The sequence below is a fragment of the Odocoileus virginianus genome, chromosome 1, assembly GCF_023699985.2.
Source record: "Odocoileus virginianus isolate 20LAN1187 ecotype Illinois chromosome 1, Ovbor_1.2, whole genome shotgun sequence".
Taxonomy (NCBI): Eukaryota; Metazoa; Chordata; class Mammalia; order Artiodactyla; family Cervidae; genus Odocoileus; species Odocoileus virginianus.
Window position 1 is genome coordinate 19,593,340 of NC_069674.1, and position 20,162 is coordinate 19,613,501.

The 20,162-nt window shown below is 40.2% G+C and overlaps 1 protein-coding gene across 6 annotated transcripts in view; it reads right to left on the minus strand.

Annotated features, from left to right (window-relative positions):
• Nucleotides 1–20,162, minus strand: part of CALD1 (caldesmon 1) — a 227,327-nt gene that overhangs the window by 154,918 nt on the left and 52,247 nt on the right. For all 6 annotated transcript variants that reach the window (XM_070465548.1, XM_070465543.1, XM_070465537.1 and 3 more), the window contains exon 2: nt 2,098–2,138. The gene's annotated coding sequence lies outside the window, so the exon portion shown is untranslated. The remainder of the gene's footprint in view (nt 1–2,097; nt 2,139–20,162) is intronic.

Sequence of the window (20,162 nt, forward strand, 5' to 3'; positions counted from 1 at the left end):
TGCCAGGCTCCTCCGTTCATGGGATTTCCCAGGTAAGAATGCTGGAATGGATTGCCATTTCCTTTTCCAGGGGATCTTCCTGACCAGGGATCTTCCTGACCAGGGATCGAACCCATGTCTCCTTTACCGCTGAGCCATCTGGGAAGCATATTGAGTGCTTACGTCTTTAGTTATTTGTCTGATTTTATCCTCATAAACACCTTTTATGTAAGTATTATACCAATTGTACTTTTGAGATGATGTCAGGGTGTACATAAGAAGATAATGTGAAAACCAAACCTTCCCCAAGCCTTTAGCAACTCTGGTATTTCAAGGAACATAGATGAGGGGACAGCTGGGGTTGGCAGGATGACCCACAGAGATTAGTAAATGATAATGGGTAAATGAGATAAATGGAGACTTTCTAGCATTTTTGCTTAAGGGTTCCAAAGTTAAACTTTCCAATTTACAGATGGGTGTAACCAGTTTCTGTTGAAGGGTGGGGCTGTGTTCCCTTCCTGTTATTTGACCTGAGGCCAAACTGTGGTGGAGGTAATGAAGATAATGGTGACCTCCTCCAAAAGATCCCAGGCATACACTGCTACACTCAGTGCCCCCAACCCTGCAGCAGGCCACCACGACCCACGCCTCTGCCAGAGACTCTTGGACACTCACGGGCAAGTCTGGGTCAGTCTCCTGTGGGGTCACTGCTCCTTTCTCCTGGGTCCTGGTGCACAAGGTTCTGTTTGTGCCCTCCAGGAGTCTATTTCCCAGTCCTGTGTAAGTTCTGGCAGCTCTATGGTGGGGTTAATGGTGACCTCCTCCAAGAGGGCTTATGCCATGCCCAGGTCTGCTGCACCCAGCCATACCCAGGGCCACTGCACCCAGAGTCCCTGCCCCTGCAGCAGTCCACTGCCTACCCGCACCTCCTCAGGAGACACTCAAAGACAGTTGTGTCTCAGTCTCTGTGGGGTCTCTAGGCTGAAACTAGGCTGCATCTCTGAAGGTGCACTCCTAATCCTTTCCTCAGGATTCAGCCCTTTGGAACACGTTAATACAGTTCTCCAGGAATTCCATTCAGTCACGTATCACATGCTTGAAGCTTAAATGATGAAAAATGTCTTTAAAAAACAGAGACATTACTTTGCCAACAAAGGTCTGTCTAGTCAAAGCTGTGGTTTTTCCAGTAGTTACGTATGGATGTAAGAGTTTGACTTTAAAGAAAGCTGAGCGCCGAAGAACTGATGTTTTTGAACTGTGCTGTTGGAGAAGGCTCTTGAGAGTCCCTTGGACTGCAAGGAGATCCAACCAGTCCATCCTAAAGGGAATCAACCCTGAATATTCATTGGAAAGACTGATGTTGAAGCTGAAACTCCAATACTTTGGCCACCTGATGCAAAGAACTAACTCCTTGGATGCTGGGAAAGATTGAAGGCAGGAAGAGAAGGGGATGACAGAGGATGAACTGATTGGATGGCATCACTGATTCAATGGACAAGAGTTTGAGTAAACTCTGGGAGTTGGTGATGGACAGGGAGGCCTGGCGTGCTGCAGTCCATGGGGTCACAAAGCGCCGGACATGACTGAGCAACTAAACTGAACTGAACACCAGTTTATAACTTTATAGTGTCAAAACTTCCTCTGTCATGATTACATTTGAGCTTTGTCACAGGCCTATTACACAGGAAGTTTTCTAAAAACCTATGCAACAATTTCATCTCAGAGCAACTCAACAATTATTGACCTGAGTCTGGAGTGTCCATATATAAAGTTCTGTACTAGTCACAGTGGAGAGGGAGCAAAACAAAGGTCAATAAAGGCACAGTTTTTGTCTTCAAAGAACTTAAACAGGGAGACAGACACAACCACTATATCACAAAATAGAAAGCTGAGTATAACAAATGCAATGGGGACTCTCCTGGCGGTCCAGTGGTTAAGAATCTGCCTTCCAATGCAGGGGACTCGGGTTCAGTCCCTGAAGAGGAACTAAGATGCCACATGCAGAGGGCAACTAAGTCCACGTGTCACAACTAAGACCCAAAGCAGCAAAATAAATTAATGAATACATTTCAAAAATTTATATTAAAAATAAACAAATAAAAATGCAATAAAACATACCTGATTCTCTTCAAATGAAGTAGCACAAGTTGCTTTAAGATCTGGAAAGGAAGTTTGAAAAGGTTATGATAAGAGGCACTGTTTTAGAAAGTTGAAATACTTTTATGCAAGGAGGTATCCATGTCATAGATTTTTTATGGTATTAGCTTTCACTCATATGACAATTATTCAACACTGACAACATTCCAGGAGCGTGTTAGTTACTGTCTTTCTTTAAAAAATTATAACATTAAATTTTGTCAAATTTCTTATGAAAATCACCACAATATGACATTCAACTGAAGAATAAAAATCTTGGTCAGTCTACCGCATGCCTTATTTATACTATGTTGGGCAACACATTTGACAAGTGAATCGATCAAACATATGTCTAGTTCAGACACATGATTCTAGAAATTCCAGAAAGTCTCTCTTCATTCAATTTACCCATTATCATTCACCAAATAAATTGATTGTCAGAACAAAGCAAGGAAGTATAACATTTTCCCAGACATGGGGAAATGAGGCAAACCTCATTTTAAGTCCAGACATTGTAATAGTAAAAGGTAGCTATTGGCATCTCATTAAACACAAAATTCTAAAACTGAACATTTCTGATTTCCCTTCTATCTGTAACTTTAACTTAGCAAGCAATACTGTACCTAAAACAAGATAGAGTTGCCCAAGGATTGACACCATCTTGAGCATCATCATCATCATTTTGGTGAAAAGTCACAAAGTTGTCAGTTGTTTTGTTAGTTTCAACTATTTATTAACAGGGCTTCCCTGGTAGCTCAGCTGGTAAAGAATCTGCCTGCAATGCAGGAGACTTGGGTTCAATCCCAGGTTTGGGAAGATCCCCTGGAGAAGGGAAAGGCTACCCACTGTAGTATTCTGACCTAGAGAATTCCATGGACTGCATTGTCCACGGGGTCACAAAGAGTTGGACACCACTGAGCGACCTTCACTTTCACTCTCATTTTAATAGTTTAGGACTTTCCCCTACAAGTGTCTGACCAACAGAATTTGGTGTGCTGAAGTTTACCCATTTTTATAAGAATTATATGCTAAATCTTTGAAGCACACAAGGAAAGATGGATAGCTAGACAGACAGACTGGGGTTATAACTGTTGTTTTCACTACAGATGTCATCTTTAGACATTACCTGACCCTCTACTATAAAACATAGGGAAATTTGTTTCCTTAACACTATGTTTTACAGTTCCTTCCCTATTTTAAAACAATATCATTATTATTTTTTAGTTGTTAAGGTATATAACATTTACCTTTTAAATCATAATAGTAACAGTTGTTTAGCTTTAGTTTTATATTTAATTATAAATATAATCTAAGATTAATATAAAACAACATGTTACATTATGAGCCTTCTTTTAAATAATGGGAATGCTCACATATATTTTAAAGTTGAAACTTCTACCATATCCCATCACCCTCTGCTTCCTCCCACCTTACCTCCCAGGAAAAAAAATTGGCCAAAATTGCAAAGTAACACATATTTTTTTTAAATTGGGCAACCATGTACATCTAGTGCTTACAGAGAATCTCATTTTAAATTATATGAATCACTAAATGTGCAAGAGAGTTGAACTATAAAGAGAGCTGAGCACCAAAGAATTGTTGCTTTTGAACTGTGGTGTTGGAGAAGACTCTTGAGTGTCCCTTGGACTGCAAGGAGATCCAACCAGTCCATCAAAAAGGAGATCAGTCCTGGGTGTTCATTGGAAGGACTGATGCTGAAGCTGAAACTCTAATACTTTGGCCACCTGATGTGAAGAACTGACTCATTTGAAAAGGCCTTGATGCTGGGAAAGACTGAAGGCAGGAGAAGAAGGGGACGACAGAGAATGAGACGGTTGGATGGCATCACTGACTTGACAGACATGACTTTGAGCAAGCTCCAGGTAATGGACAGGGAAGCCTGGCATGCTGCAGGCCATGAGTTGGCAAAGAGTCAAACACGACTGAGCAACTGAACTGAAAGGTGTAAGGTAGATCTTCAGATCGCTTAAACATTTCTAACGGATAATACGGTCAAAAAGTCTTCCAGTAGCCAGATGCTTTTTCTCTATCTTGTGTATTATTTTCTATATACTTTTTACTGTAACCTTTCTTTCAATACTCTGTATATCACACAAAAGTATCTGAATAAGATCATCCAACATCTAGACTTTCATACATCTTTCAGCAGTCTTTTAGGCCCAGCAGTATTTTACCTGGAAGGCTAAATGTGCTGTATTTATTTTTACCTGTGTCAGATTTCTCCTACATTTTACTGACCTTCCTTGAAAAAACAGAACTGTTTTCTTATAGAAACCAAACGACTTTGGAGTAAAATGGTTTAAAGGGCAGCTCCTACTTTCGGAGCCTTCAGACTGCCGTCCGTCTGTGCTGTGTTATGCTAAGTCTCAGTCCTGTCTGACTCTGGGACCCCATGGCCTGTAGCCCACCAGGCTCCTCTGTCCTGGGATTCTCCAGGCAAGAACACTGGAGTGGGTTGCCATGGCCTCCTCCAGGGGATCTTCCCGACTCAGGGAACCTGCGTCTCTTATGTCTCCTGCACTGGCAGGAAGCTTCTTTACCACTAATGCTAACTGGGAAGTCCTACTGTTCATCTACACAGGGTCAAAATCATCAGTCAGTTTAATCTTACCTCAGTGTAGACAGACTACCCAACTACTCTCATCAATATGGACTGAAGTTACACATAGACTATGTCTTAGAAGTTTCTGGTTATCATATATATATATAAAGAGACATGACTCAAAGTTCGTGTTTTGAGTTTTGAAAACTCAAAGTTTTTAGATTCAAATTCTCATGAAAATAAAAACTGAACTGTGTAGAAGGCTGAAAAATAAGCACATTAACAAAATTACAAGACCACGTTTGATTTTCACTAGACCCGTTATTTCAGTTTCTGTTATCTTTTCAGGTATATTTTCATGGCTATCTTAATCCTTTCTTTAAAACTTGGAAGACGACTAGAGAAACAGAAACTTTTATTTTGGGGGATTATTAGTGTTCCACAATTCTTCTTTCCATTGGGCAATAAAGACTGGCCACTGGTGGCAGGGGGATATTCAAGTGGCAGTTAACTAGAGCATGCAGAACTGTGGGATGCGCCACAAATAGGCTGATCAATTTTTATAACCTTGGTTGATAATTTTCTACTATGAGGTCTGACTCTCTTCACTTATGGAATTAAAGCTATTTCTCCTTTTTCCATCTCTACAGGGACTTTATGATTAAAAAAACAATAAATATGATAAAAACAGTGTGCTTTATGTGCGGTCATTGTGAGGCTCTATAGTGATTTTACAATGGCTTCTTAGATGTTGACTGAACTTTCCAAACTTTATAGAGATGATTTCAACACTACTGGACTGGATTGAGGTTCTGAGGGTATGCAAGTATGTTTGTTAAGCAGTCTTGAGTATCCCAAACATTAAGGGTGTGGATATCACTTGGGCCTCACTACACCGACTCAAAGCAGCACATTTATAGTGAGTATTTACTATGTGCTAGATACAGTGCTAAGAGCACTGAGAATAAAATTATAAACATGAGAGATGTTGTCCCACTCCTCTTAAGTCTGTGGTCTACTAGGGGTATGAAAATCAAATATCACAATGCAGTGTGATAATCTTGCTGTAGAGAAAGAATTGCGCATTGTCGGGGCACAGAGAAGGCTATTAGCCAAACATGAGTCTGTTAACCTTTCCTGAGGAAGCGACATCTAAGCTGAGACTTAAGGTAGTGGAGTAAGAGGGTGTGGAATGGCATGGAAAATCATTTTTAATTTCCTGGAGAGAATCATTTGTGCCTCAAATATATTCTCCATGCTAGGGCCTTGGTTCTTTCTCCTGGGCCTCACCTGGGGTCACTCTTCCGCTGGTCAGATTCCTTGTCCTCAGTCCCTCTTGCTTTGCACAGTGTCAGAGAGCTTATAGAGGAGACAGGAGAAGAAGACATATGTCTAGAATTTAGATCTGGACTTACTGCCTTTCCTTTCAAAGAAAGACCCTCTTTAGAGTGGTCAGTTCAGATTTTCTCCAGTGACTGAACATGGCTAAAATCTCTACCACACACTTCTGGCATCCAGTCTCCTCTTTTTCCCCCTAGCGTTTTCCATTCCAAACAAACAAAAATGTTGGCATATGGACTACTGCCATCAGCTGATGGCTTGGTTTTGCTCTTGGAGGGTGTCGCAGACACCAGCCTCGCACTGCATTCAGGGGCTTCCTGGAGCGTGGCTGCCGTCTGTCCTGCCTCCGTGGCGACCCACAGAAGCTCTGGCACACTGGTGGGTCATCCAGTTACATTTTCCAGAGAGGAGTGATAATTGCAAGATTTACTGAGCAGAGAAATATGACCCATTAAGTGTAACCTAAAAATAATTTTTGCTCAGAAAAAGAAAATCTAATTACCTTGGTCTTTACTATGAAAAATTGGGTTCATCTGGGTACAGACACATGGAACCTTCCTTTGAAGTAGATCGTACATTCCAAAATATCTCTGGCAGAGCCTGGGGTCTGCTTCTGATTAGATAATTGACATAAACCTTCCTCCAATAAACACTGAACCCTTCAAAAACAGAGGAATCCAAGAATAAAATACATCTATGTTTTGAGCAGAAAGCCTTTTGTGATAATTGGTTATCAGAAAACAGTTTCCTTTTCCTTTTATCAACCAGCATTAAGACTTAAGAAGCAAAACATATGCTTGATGAAATTCTAGCTGAAACTTCAAATCAGTCTTGGATCTATTCTAGATGGTATCAGGTTTATCATTGACTTTAAGGTAGTACTTCCATATTTACAGTGTTCCATCCTTATCCCACAAAACTAAATTCATTGCTGATAACTTCTAGTTAAAAGATAAGTAAGTACTAGGAATACAACATAGCTAATACTGCTGTATGATATATATTGACAGGAAGTTAAGAGAGGAAATCCTGTAAGTTCTCATCACAAAGAGAAATTGTTTTCCCCTTTATTCTTTTCTTCCTTCTATTTTATCTATAAGAAAAGATGAGCGTTAGCTCAACTTATTGTGGTAAGCATTTCACAATCTACATATGAAAATCAAACCTTCATGCTATATGCCTTAAACTTATACAGAGAGGTAAGTCACTTACACCTCAATAATATCGTGTTGCTAATAAAAATTTTGACAAGTAAAGCACTGTATTCACCTCAGAATATTTGAGTGTTTACACTCAAAATAGCTTAAGTGTGTGTGTGTGTGTGTGCATGCTAAGTCACTTCAGTCATGTCTGACTCTTTGCAACCCAATGGACTGTAGCCTGCCAGGCTCCTCTGTCCATGGGATTTTCCAGGCAAGAATACTGGAGTGGGTTGCCATTCCCTTCTCCAGGGGATCTTCCCAACCCAGAGATCAAACCTGTGTCTCTTATATCTCCTGCACTGGCCAGCGGGTTCTTTATCACTAGGGCCACCTGGGAAGCCCAGTTTAAGTACACCATGAAAAAAAACAACACAAAACAACTTGTGTGTGTGTGACTTGCCTCCTCCTACAAAAATTGTGATTGATATATGTATATATGCTGCTAAGTCGCTAATATATGCCTATTGTATATATGTGGATCAAACTTGAAAACAGTTAACTAAGAAAAAGGGGAAAAGGGAAAAAACTCTGTGCTTTCATTAAGAAGAGGTTATCTCTCAGTGAGTTGAAGGTTACTCTGAGGAAAACTATTGTTTGAAAATTCCTATCTTGCTGCCACACACCTGTGACTTTTCAGGCAAATCCTATATGGGGAAATAAAAAAACAATATCCTCTGTCTTGAAAGGCTTCTCATATAATGGAGCGAGTGAGAGAATTCCTGCCTCACTCAGCTTTCTAAGCACTTTGTGCCAACTGACTTCTACCTTCCCATACGGTTTTTCCATTTAGCTTTTGTATACTTCATGAAAGGAAACAATAACTTTGTTCTGTTCTCAACATGCTGGACTTTGTGAAGATAATATTTTAGAAGAAATGTAGTTTTTTTAAAAAGTTCAGTTCCAGGTGAGTTTGTCTCTGAGAAGCGTGGAGAAGTGCTCAATAAACAATACTCAGGTTCTTCCCTGTAAGAAGGTCAGGTTTTAGAAGACAGCTGTGGTTGTTATGAATTATTTCTTGTTTTAAAAAGTCCTTCCTACATGAACAAGATCTGTGGGTTGTACCAAAGTTGATTTCTTGGGTTTTGATAGTGTACCGTAGTTATATAAGATATTACCACTGGAGAAAACTGAGGGAAGGGTTCTTAAGGACCTCTGTACACTATTTTTGTAACTTCCTGCAAATCTATAATTATTTCAAAATAGAAAGTTAAAAAATGAAAATAAATGTCAGTGGTCAAAAAGCACAAACAAAGAAAATAGTCCTTTCTGAAGGTAAGTGTTTGTTGAGACTATAACTGTTTGTTAAATGGAACTCTTCCTTGGACATAGTCTTGTAGACAGCAAGCTTGTCTACCTTAACACTCTTCCTAAGGTACACTCTTGACAGTTTTGACCATACATAAGACTAATGATAAAAAATGAAAATAAAAATAAAACCGAAACAATCACGATTTCCTAGCAAATGTAAACAGCACTTCACTGCTCTGGTTATAACATTAACATTCTCTACAATAAATAATCCAACTCAATGAATCAACACCTCTAATAGCCACTGTTTCAAAAACAACAGATAAATGACCATTTTTAAAGCCAGGAATAAAACAGATTTTATCATTAATTTCATTGTTCTACTGTCTGATTCAGTAAAACCTCACCCACTAAATCCATGAGATTGTTAATGAAATGTGACCTGCACTGGAACCAATGAAATTGTCTTTACTTGTATTTGGCAGAAAACACTGATCATATGATCAATGCCCAAAGTGTCCTTGCTCTCTAAATTTTACCCATTAATTTGGAGACTCCAAAAGTCTTCTAAAATGCCAGTTCAGTCAAAGCAGTAACATAAGCATAAATCTTCCAAACTCACTGAACCCACTCCAGTATTCTTGCCTGGAGAATCCCCATGAACAAAGGGGCCTGGTGGGCTACAGCCCACGGGGTCGCAAAGGGTTGGACACAACTGAACAACTAAGCACAGTGCATACAAAACAGCCCACAGCTAGCTTAAAATGGCTGGATAGAGACTGTTTAGGAACGGTTCTGTTGCTGTGAATGTACACCTGATCTGAGAATGACATCCTAAACTTATTTATTTTTGAAATTTATTTATTTATTAATTTGGCTGCCTTGAGTCTTAGTTGAAGTGTGAGGGATCTTTCGCTGCCTTGCTCGAGCTCAGTAGTCCTGGCTTGTGGGCTTAGTTGCCCCCAAGGTATGTGGGATCTTAGCTCCCTAACCAGGGATCAAACCTATGTCCTCTGCATTGCAAGATGGATTCCTAACCACTGGACCATCAGGGAAGTCCCCTAAACTCTTCTAAATATCTTGGAGTAGCCTTTAAAATGCAAACGAAATATAATTAGTCAAGTTCCACTTTCTCTAGCATATGAAAATTACTAACTGGAAAATGCAAGAACTCCAGTAATTTCCTTCAATAAAAGGTTGTTAATTGATAAGCTGTGAGATTCTTAGTCTGAAGGTGATGGCAGGATCCTTCTGTTCCTCAACCTCACCTAGTTTTTCTGGGAACACAGTTGCTGATTTGATATACACATATCACCAGATACTGTTACACTTGATTTGATATAACATTTTATTTTAAAACTCCATAGTCTATATTTGTGCATATAAGCTCTTGCACTTTTCCAGAAAAATAAAATATTAGGACTGAAGGAAGATTGCAACTGGAAGGAAAGTACCTAACTGAACTAAATTACCAAACCCTTAGCTAGGCTGGGAGGAAAACAGAATAGCAATGGGCAAAACTAGTATTCTGGATGTGGTCAAGAGAAGACTAGATGGATTCACAACTCAATGACCCTGGTTAACATAACTGCAATTAAAAGGAAGATTCTTAAGAAACTGATATTCACAAAAGGAATATACACCACTTAGATTTTTTAATAGACTTTTTTAGAGGAAAGATCTTTTTAAATGCTTTATTTGATAAAAACAACCTTTTGAGAATGTCATATATTGATAGTGTTAAGTATTTGGGCTTCCCAAGTAGCTCAGATGGTAAAGAATCTGCCTGCAATGCAGGAGACCCAAGTTTGATCCTTGGGTTGGGAAGATCCGCTGGAGAAGAGAATGGCTATCTACTCCAGCATTCTTGCCTGGAGAGTTCCATGGACAGAGGAGCCTGATGGGCTGCAGTCCATAGGGTTTCAAAGAGTTGGACATAACTGAAGTGGCTGAACACACATGCACGCACAAGTGACTAACACACATTTGATCTCTACTTTTCCATGCATTTGGTTCAAACACCAGATTTCTCAGTCCAACTAGTTCAGTAAAGTTGTTCAGCTTAGTCAAAACCCTAGACCCTGTCAGCTTCTAGAAGTTAAAATAAAACTCTGGGACTGGGATCGCATAGTCTTAAACATTCCCTCAACCTTAAAAAATCATAAAAAAAAACCATTGGTTTGGTCACTCCTCAAGACCAGTGACTAGGGTAACAACATTGATGACCCAGCAGGAGCTGGTGCAGATCAGAGCAGCTGATTGGAGGAAGACTGCTGGTAATTGCGAAGGACCAGGAGAAACTGAGTGAAACACAGAGTGGAGTGAAAGAGGGAGAGAAGGAAGGCGAGTAGGTAAGAATAATTTTTGATTAGAGAGCAGTCTGAGAAAGTCAGGCAAGGACTTCTCTGGTGGTCCAGTGGTTAAGACTTCACCTTCCAATGCAGGGGATGTGGGTTCAATCCCTGGTCAGAGAGCTAAGATCCCATGTGCCTCATGGCCAAAAAACCAAAACAGATAGCAGAAACAATATTGTAACAAATTCAATCTTTAAAGATCAAATTCAAATTTTAAAGATCATTCTTTAAAAACGGTCCTTTCCCCACCCCCAATCTTGAAAAAGAAGTCAGTCAAGACCTAGGGTAGTCCTCAAAACCAAGTTGCCCATCAGAGGAGTCCCACATCTCCCAGGAACAAGCGTACTTTAATATCCCTGGCAAGGTTCCATGGGATCTGCGGTTTCAGCAAGAACACAGACTTTAAAGTGCAGCTGCTGAGGCATCGAGCAATTACACCCCCAACAGCTGAAGAGCTGAGAGGCCATTTCAAAGTTGCTGCTGTGGACTCAACTTTACCTTTCATTACTGCTGTATATTCACCTTCCACTGCCATCAGGTCAGTGAACTCCCCAGGAAGTCTCACAATAATGTCTGTATTGTTGTGCTTTAATATAAATATCTCCATATGACATATTTTTGTCTCTGTCTTACTCCTGCTTGATCTTTAAGGCCCAGATGAAACCCCATCTCCTCTGAGAAGTCTTATTAGATCATGATGACTTCCATTTAAACTCTTTCTCCTGCGCTGGCTGGGTCTGACCCCTGCCTTGTATCATTTAACTACATACTATTTTATCCTGTTCTCGATGGTTATATGTCTGATCATGTAGCTTTCATCCATTCTAACAATCTCAAAGCCCCTGACTTTGCCCTTCTCTGTAATCATCTTAGGGTCCACCACAGTGTGACAAGAAATATGGTTAATTGAAAGTAAGTGTCATTCTCAGAAAGATGATTCTAAATGTAGAATTTAAATCTTATAAGTAAATTTCAGGTTAGTATCAGCTACATCAAAGTCCCTAGCCCACCCATCTTATTCCCTAAAGAGGTCTCAAGTCTAAGCCTCCTGAAACTAATTAGAATGTATTAGAATGTATTTCCTTACAAAACAAGATGGCACCATTAACTAAGTATACTAAAGGATGAAGAGCAATCATAAGCAATGGTTGCTTTGGGTTGAGGGGATGCAGCCGGATATTGCTTTTTAAAAAACATTTTATTTGGCTATATTGAATTTAAGCTGTGGCATATTCATTGTGTCATGTGGGGTCTTTTGTTGCAGCACATGGACTTTCTAGTTTTGGCATGCTGACTTAGTTGCCCTGGCATATAGGATCTTAGTTCCCCAACCAGGGATCAAACCTGCATCCCTGCATTGCAAGGTGGATTCTTAACCACCGGACCACCAGGCAAGTCCCCGGATACTGCTTATGAGGGCCACAAAAGTGAGGCCAGGTAGATTACCAGGTCATCCTAAACACACCAGTGAAGGGGCAAAACTTGTGCTCAAAGCCCTCTCTCAGAATCTGGCAAGTAGTGAGGTAGGTCAGGATCAGGAGAGTTGGAGCTTGGTCACTATATTAATGTTTTGGCTGTGTGCTAAGTCACTTCAGTTGTGTCCAACTATTTGTGACTCGAAGGACTATAGCCCCCCAGGCTCCTCTTTCCATGGGATTCTCTGGGCAAGAATGCTGGAGTGGGTTGCCATTCCCTGCTTCAGGGACCTTCCCCACCCAGGGATCGCAACGCATGTCTCTCGTGTCTCCTGCACTGCCAGGAGGGTTCTTTATCACTAGTGCCACCTGGAAAGCCCTTCATGTACTAGAGTTACACCTGTTTACAGAGGATGATGCATTCCAGTCAGAAAGACAGAGCGTAAAGGGCTTGGCTAAGGTTGCCAGTGGGAGTCAACTAGTCTAGTGAGTTCAAGATTCAGGAGGGAGAAGCCTGTTGAGGAAAGATCTTGGGTGGGAGCAGAAGCTGCTTCTCACTTTGCTTGTTTGTTTTTTTCCAACACTAGATCTTTAAAGATTTACCATTCTTTCAAATTCTCATTCATTCATTCACTTGTTCATATTCCTGAGCATATTACAGCAGAATGCTAGGACTAGGAACACAGACATAGGCAAGTGAAATTCTAGTGTTTCAGAAGACTGTAAAGTAAAACAGTATTAAACCTTGGTGAGCTAAGGGCTAAAAAGAAGGAACAAATATTATGCAGGAGTAGAGGTGGCCTGTAGAGCTTTAGCACTGTTAGTAAACTACCCCTCCACAAGCCTCTACTGAGCACTAAATTGGCTTGAAAAAGAAGCCCCAGAATTCTGCATGTTCCTGGAAAGAAACCCCTCCCTTCTCAGCAGTAGTCCTAGTCTGCACATGAGACCATCAGGACTGACTGTAACACGCACTGCATTCTGCAAGGCTCCCAAGACTGTCAGATCCTCCTACATTACCCATATTCCAAGTCCAGCTGGCTCTATGCATCTCCTGTTCTGATCCCATATCATCCTCCTACCTGATTTCTCTAGAACTCAGAATCCGTCATCAACCAAGACCCCATATTGCAAACTCTTCAATTACTCCCTCCAATTTCATGCTTCATAAATCCCTTTACAATTTACAGTCCTTCTGTCATCCACACCCATTTATTATAGAGCCTGGGGGTGGAGGAGGTATCCTCCTTTCTTCTCTTTGCCATTTTTCATCCCTCGTTTCTCCCTAAAAATACTACCCATTACCTGTTCTTGTTACATTTACTGATTTCTGCATTACTCCCCTTCATTTCTAGAAGATTTTAGCTCCTGGTTATAACTCTTTTCAACTTGATACCTGCCAAAATTCTCAGTGATTTCAAATTTCATGTACGTGATCCTTCTAATACCTGGCCTCCTAGTTCCTTGAGATCCTCTCTTCCAGTGTTCTTGTTCTCCAATATATCTCAGCCACCCACCTCCTTTCCCATGATACCCCCATGATTCATCGCTCTAAACACTACTTTCCATGTAGCAGGCAGGCAGCTGAACCCAGCTGGAGGAAACTCATAGCTAAGCTGACTGGTTTTACTTAAAATTCATTACTACTAATGTTGAGTGGACCCTTAGTGCTACCTGGCAGTTCTATGTTTCTTGAGTCTAAACATCCTCTCTTCTCTTAAGACCCCCCAAATCTCCTCTCCCCTTCCCAGCTTAGCTGATAAACTTGCTTCCTATTTCACTGAGAAAATGGAGGCAATCAGATGGAAACTTCACAGGTTCCCACCATCATATTTTCCAATCTACCTATAGCTGAATCCTTCCCAAGGGCATTGTCTTAGCAACTGCTAACTTCTCTTCTTTATCATCAATATTTCTTTCTCCATCAAATTATTTCAACCATTAGACATGCCTAAATATACCTCATCTTAAAAGAAAAGAGAACTTTTATTAAACTCATGTGATGCTTCAAAAACTATTGCAATCCTCTGCTCCTTTGTCAATAAAAATTCTGAGGCTTCCTCGGTGGGTCAGTGGTAAAGAATCCACCTGCCAATGCAGGAGACACAGGTTCGATCCCTGATCCAGGAAGACCCCACATGCCGCGGAGCAACTAAGCCCGGACACCACTATTGAGCCTGTGCTCTTGAGCCTGAGAGCCACAACTAAGGATGCCCGTGAGCCCCTAGAGGCTGAGCTTCGCAAAAATAGAAGCCACCACAGTGAGAAGCCTAAGCACTGTGATTAAAGAGTAGCCCCAGCTCCCCTCAACCAGGGAAAAGCCCAAATGCAGCAACAAGACACAGAACAGTCAAAAATAAATACACGAATAAATAAAAAAATAAAATTATTTTTAAAAAGTCTGGAAAGAGTTGCCTTTACTCACAGTTTCTACTTCTTTTCCTCCCATTTTCTCTTGAAATCCATGCCAATCAGGCTTTTTATCCACTTTTCTTTCAGAGTCATCAATATTTCTATGTTGCTAAATCCAATGATCATTGTTTTACTTGGCCTATTAGCATTTGACATGGTCGCTACCTCTCTTTGGAAGTCCTTTCTTCCCTTGGTTTCTAGCACATCGCACCCTCCTGGTTCTCTTTCTACTTCCATTAGCTATTCTTCTTGGTCTCCTGGGATGGTTCCTGGCCTTCATTCTGATCTTTAAAGGTTGGAGGACCTTGGAAATTGTCCTAAGATTTTGTTTCTCTAACTCACTTCCCTGATCACATCTTGTCACTTGGCATTAAATATCATGAAAGTGCTGATGACTCTCAAAAACATTATCTTCACCCAGGACCTCTCCCCTGAACCTAAAATTTGTATATCCAACACCCTATTTAACAATTCCAATCAGATGAATAGTTGTTATGTTAAATTCAAAATGTTCAAAACCAAACGATGGTTTTCCAAGCCCCAATGTCTACATTTTTCCTGAAACTGGTAAATGAAAATTCCTTTCTTCCAATTTTTTAAACTAAAAACCTTGAGCTCATTTTTGACTTCTTTTTTCCAATGATTTTCTGGTAAACATGTAAGAAGTTTTGTAACAGGGTGGGCAGTAGGAGAAGGTCCAACTGTCTGTGTATAAATACTCCCACAGTTATGCATTTCTAGCAGCAAAGATCACATCACTGAACACTAAGTTGCAAAGAGATACATACTCGCTCTTCATCATGTAAAATTTCCACCATACAGATAACCAAAGATGTAAATAACTTCAAGAGCTTAGGTAATTGTAAAATGTAGTAAAATAACTAGGAAATGAGGAGGCTTTTTTTTTTTGTATTCATTACCTTTGTTTTAATACAATTTTTAATTAGAAGTTTATATAATTAAAACACCACCCTTATGGCAGAAAGTGAAAAAGAACTAAAGAGCCTTTTGATGAAAGTGAAAGAGAGAGTGAAAAAGTTGGCTTAAAGCTCAACATTCAGAAAACTTAAGATCATGGCATCCGGTCCCATCACTTCATGGCAAATAGATGGGGAAACAGTGGACACAGTGTCAGACTATTTTTCTGGGCTCCAAAATCACTGCAGATGGTGATTGCAGCCATGAAATTAAAATACGCTTACTCCTTGGAAGGAAAATTATGATCAACCTAGACAGCGTATTAAAAAGCAGAGACGTTACTTTGCCAACAAAGGTCCGTCTAGTCAAGGCTATGGTTTTTCCAGTGGTCATGTATGGATGTGACAGTTGGACTATAAAGAAGGCTGAGTGCCAAAGAATTGATGCTTTTGAACTGTGGTGCTGGAGAAGACTCTTGAGAGTCCCTTGGACTGCAAGGAGATCCAACCAGTCCATCTTAAAAGAGATCAGTCCTGGGTGTTCATTGGAAGGACTGATGTTGAAGCTGAAACTCCAATACTTTGGCCACCTTATGTGAAGAGCTGACTCATTGGAAAAGACCCTGATGTTGGGAAAGATTGAGGGCAGGAGGAGAAGGGGATGACAGAGGATGAGATGGTTGGATGGCATCACCGACTCGATGGACATGGGTTTGGGTGGACTCCAGGAGTTGGTGATGGGTAGGGAGGCCTGGCGTGCTGTGGTTCATGGGGTTGCAAAGAGTCGGACACGACTGAGCGACTGAACTGAACTGAACACAGTTTGTACTTAACAACTGGCTTACAAAATTCCTAAAAATTTAGCTATTGGTTCTCATGAACTCTAATGAGCTGGCTCCAGAATACCACTTAACTATCTGTTTCTCTTTCACTTCTCAGTTCATTAGCAAATCAAGATGGCTCTATGTTCAAAATAAATAACTAGAAGCTGATCACTTTTCATTGTCTCCATCACTGCCACTCTAACTCAAGCCATCATTCTCTTTGAGCTATATCAGCTTCCCCACCGCCCCACTCTCCCCACTCGAGTCTGTTCTCAACACAGGAATCAGATGTAAATGCTAAGTCAGTTCACATCACTCTTTCGCTTAAAACTTTCTAATTGCTTCCTGATTTACACAGAATAAAATCCCAACTTCAACAAATGGTCCACAAGGCATTACCTGAAAGAATGGGGATAAAATGGAAGAAAGAAGAGAAATGAAAGAGAGGTAGAAGAAGAGAAGGAAGAATGAAAGAACGAAAAAAGAAAAAAGAGAAAGAAAATAAATGATAATGGTATGGACAGGTGGTGCTGTGAGAGCAGACAGGTATAGAGCTTAGATAGGGGAGAGGGAAATTTTCCTGGAGGATGGAGCCCTTCAGTGGCTCCTGGGATACACAGTCAATTGAACCCCAATTTTGTATTCTGCTTGTTCAGTCTTTCTGTGTAGTTCCAGATTTGGGAGAAGGAGAACTGGAGACGGCATTCTTCTTTCTTTATAGAAAATACCATACCAGCCTAGATGGCTAAAGAGATAATCATAAGAAGCAGGAGAGTAATGGTGGCATGCTATGTATCAGGAGCACAGTCCTGTGACATTCTTAGTAACAGTCTGGTCTCGGGAAAAAATGGCTAATTGCAAATATTTGATAAGTGCTTAAAAGTTTTCCCCAAAGCTCCAAACCCTAAGGGAAGATAGAGTGTTCCCAGGCCAGACTAAAACCTTTTAACCTTAAGTCCCTCAAACATAAATATGTTGCCAAGATGCCGAGTGGATATTTAAATCATCCACTTCCTGTTTCAGTGCTATCTCTCTGTTTTGGAGAGCGACCAAAAATGTTTCATTCCTTTTGGCACTGTTTTCTTCATTTAAAAAGGATTTATACTTCAGGGGTTTTGACTCCAGAAGGAAAAAAAAAAGGGAAAAGAGCACATATTTTGGATGTCAGATTCTGAATGTTTTGACCCTTTCAAACAAGAACGCACTACTCTGTAGCCAGTGGGGTGAGAGAACCAGATCGGGGATAGAACATGTCCAAATGGGCTTCTAAAGTGACAAGCAAAGAGGGAAAATTGGCCCACCTACAATAACTTGTTTAGGAAACATTAAAAATAGCCCATCCAAGAAGTAGATCTTTTGTAAGTAGTTTTGTTTAAATGTAACTTAAGATAATCTAGCTAAGCATTTCCATCATGCCCAAGCTATCAGTCAGTTAAACTTCAAATGTGATGAAAACACAGCTATGGGTAGTTTTATGAAGTTTTCATTAAAATGAATAGGAGTAAATAGAAGGTTCTGAATGGTGAATCTTAGAGAGCCTTCTCTGAAGTTTTCAACCAGGATGAGGGCTGGTGGGGGAATGGGTGAGGATAATTTCAGAATGTCCTGAGTAGCACAATTCACACTATCAGCCTGTGTAGTTTGAAAAAACTCTCCAGCCAATTCTGATTGTACTTGGCAACCCTTCTCCCCAGTTATGAGTCCCCAGGGAGACAGAATAATATCAGAAGTATTAATTGTGTCAGTGAACATTCCTATCTTCAATTAACTGAATTCAGTTCAGCATTTGTTGATCCTCTACTTTGGACTTGAAGTTGCAGTTTACAGTGGAATTGAGGGCAGGATATACAAAGATCAATGAAAATCATTCCTGCCTGATGGTAAAGTAGAGAGAAAAGAATAGTTAACTCTTTCGGTCAGGTATAATACACAGAGGTTTAAGTTGTGGGAAACTTCTCCATCCGCTCTGACTGGGACAAGAAGGAGGTGGTGGTACATGAGCTGAACTATGGATCACTGACTTTCAGTCCGTAGAGAGTAAATGGAAAAGGACCCAAGGACCAAGAAACTTTCTTCTTAACGGATGGCTTGTGTTGATAGACATGTTTCTGGAAAATTATGTGTGTAACTTGGGTGGTTAGTCACTCCTTTTTGGTCCAGGAGATGCCAAGAGTCTTGCCCACACACACCTAGCAGCTGCACTGTCAGCTGAAAGGGAATGAGAGTTATACTCAGACTGAGAATACAGAAGTTGAGAACAGAATGACGACCTGAGCAAACCTCACAGAAAAACTTTGAGTTTCATTAAACTGCTACCCAATTAAAAAACTGGCATACACTTGGGTATGGGTAAAGAGAAGGCCTTCTGCCACCACAGAGAGGAGTGTGAATGAAGAAGTCAATGGTTTGATCTTCTCAATGGCCAGATCATTGGTTGTAGACTGTAGCTCTCACTCCATGAAGCATTTGCAGAGAGCACACTTCTGACCTATGGTGCTATACAAGAATATATTGACGACTGGAAAGACAACATGCAAATATCCTACCAACAGCGTTTTCATAGTGCATATTCTTACAAATAAATCATGGTAATTACAACCAATATAATTATAACCAACCAGAGAAAGGGAGACTAGACCCTCACCAGGCATAATCTGGCAATTCAGAGGTGTGTCAGAAACTGGAAACATCTAGAAAACACTGATTAAGACAACAGAGAATAATTCACAGAGGAGATTTGCCATCTCCAACCATTTGATTCTCTTCCCACAGGCAGGATTCGTCTGTTCCTTGAAAATGCAGGGTTAGGCCAGCTGGGTTAATTAGACAACTGGCAACTAGTCACAATATGTTCACTGTAGTAAGCATTTCTGATTTTTAAGTTTATGCTATTTCTGAGACTAATATTAATCCATTTAAGTACTTTTATTAAAATTCAATATCTGCTAAGTGTTTTGGTGACCTTACTATATCTGTAAGCTATCCAAGAATCCTTTAAAAGTGTATAGTCTTTGGTTTTCTAAACTTTGTCAAATTGTGGGGAAAAAAATCTTTAAACTTGAGGGTGTTCTTGTGGAATTTGGCTCTCATGTCCCATTTCTGTCTGTATAGCTTAATTTTTTTTCTAGCAATGAAAATATGTTCTCATCACCTCTATGATACAAAGCAAAATGTTGGCTCACAGTCTCTTGCAATTGTGAGTAAGCTGTCAAGGCATTAATATTTTTGTGGCTCCAAAGCTGATTTGAAGGAATTTTAATCTTATTGTCTTTGTTTTCCAATGTGACTACTATCCTAAACCTTTCTTTTCATGTTGGAAAATAAAAAATGACAGACATGACTAAAACTGACAGTCAAAATATAGACAACTGTACCATGTCGAATGTACATTTTGTTCTAGAGGAAGTGTTGTTCTCATAGAAAAGACATGAGCTGAAAGTAACATTTATCATCTTCATAAAAAAAAAAAAATCAAAGTTACAAGAGCGGGGAGCTAATATGCATTGAACCTCTACAGGCTGTGTGCTAAGTTATTTATGTTATTTCATTTAGTTCTTATAACATCCAGCCCTGCCTTTTTTTTTATAGATGAGGAAATGAAAACTTGAAGGGGTTCAGAATTTTACCTATAGGTCTTACATACTGTATAGACCCTGTGACTTTTGTCCTACACCAGGTTCTCACTTGTCTGTCAATTCTAATCTATCAGCTTCAGCTGCCTAGAATACTGCACTGAAAAAGAATTCTGAAGCCATGAGAAAGAACGCTATG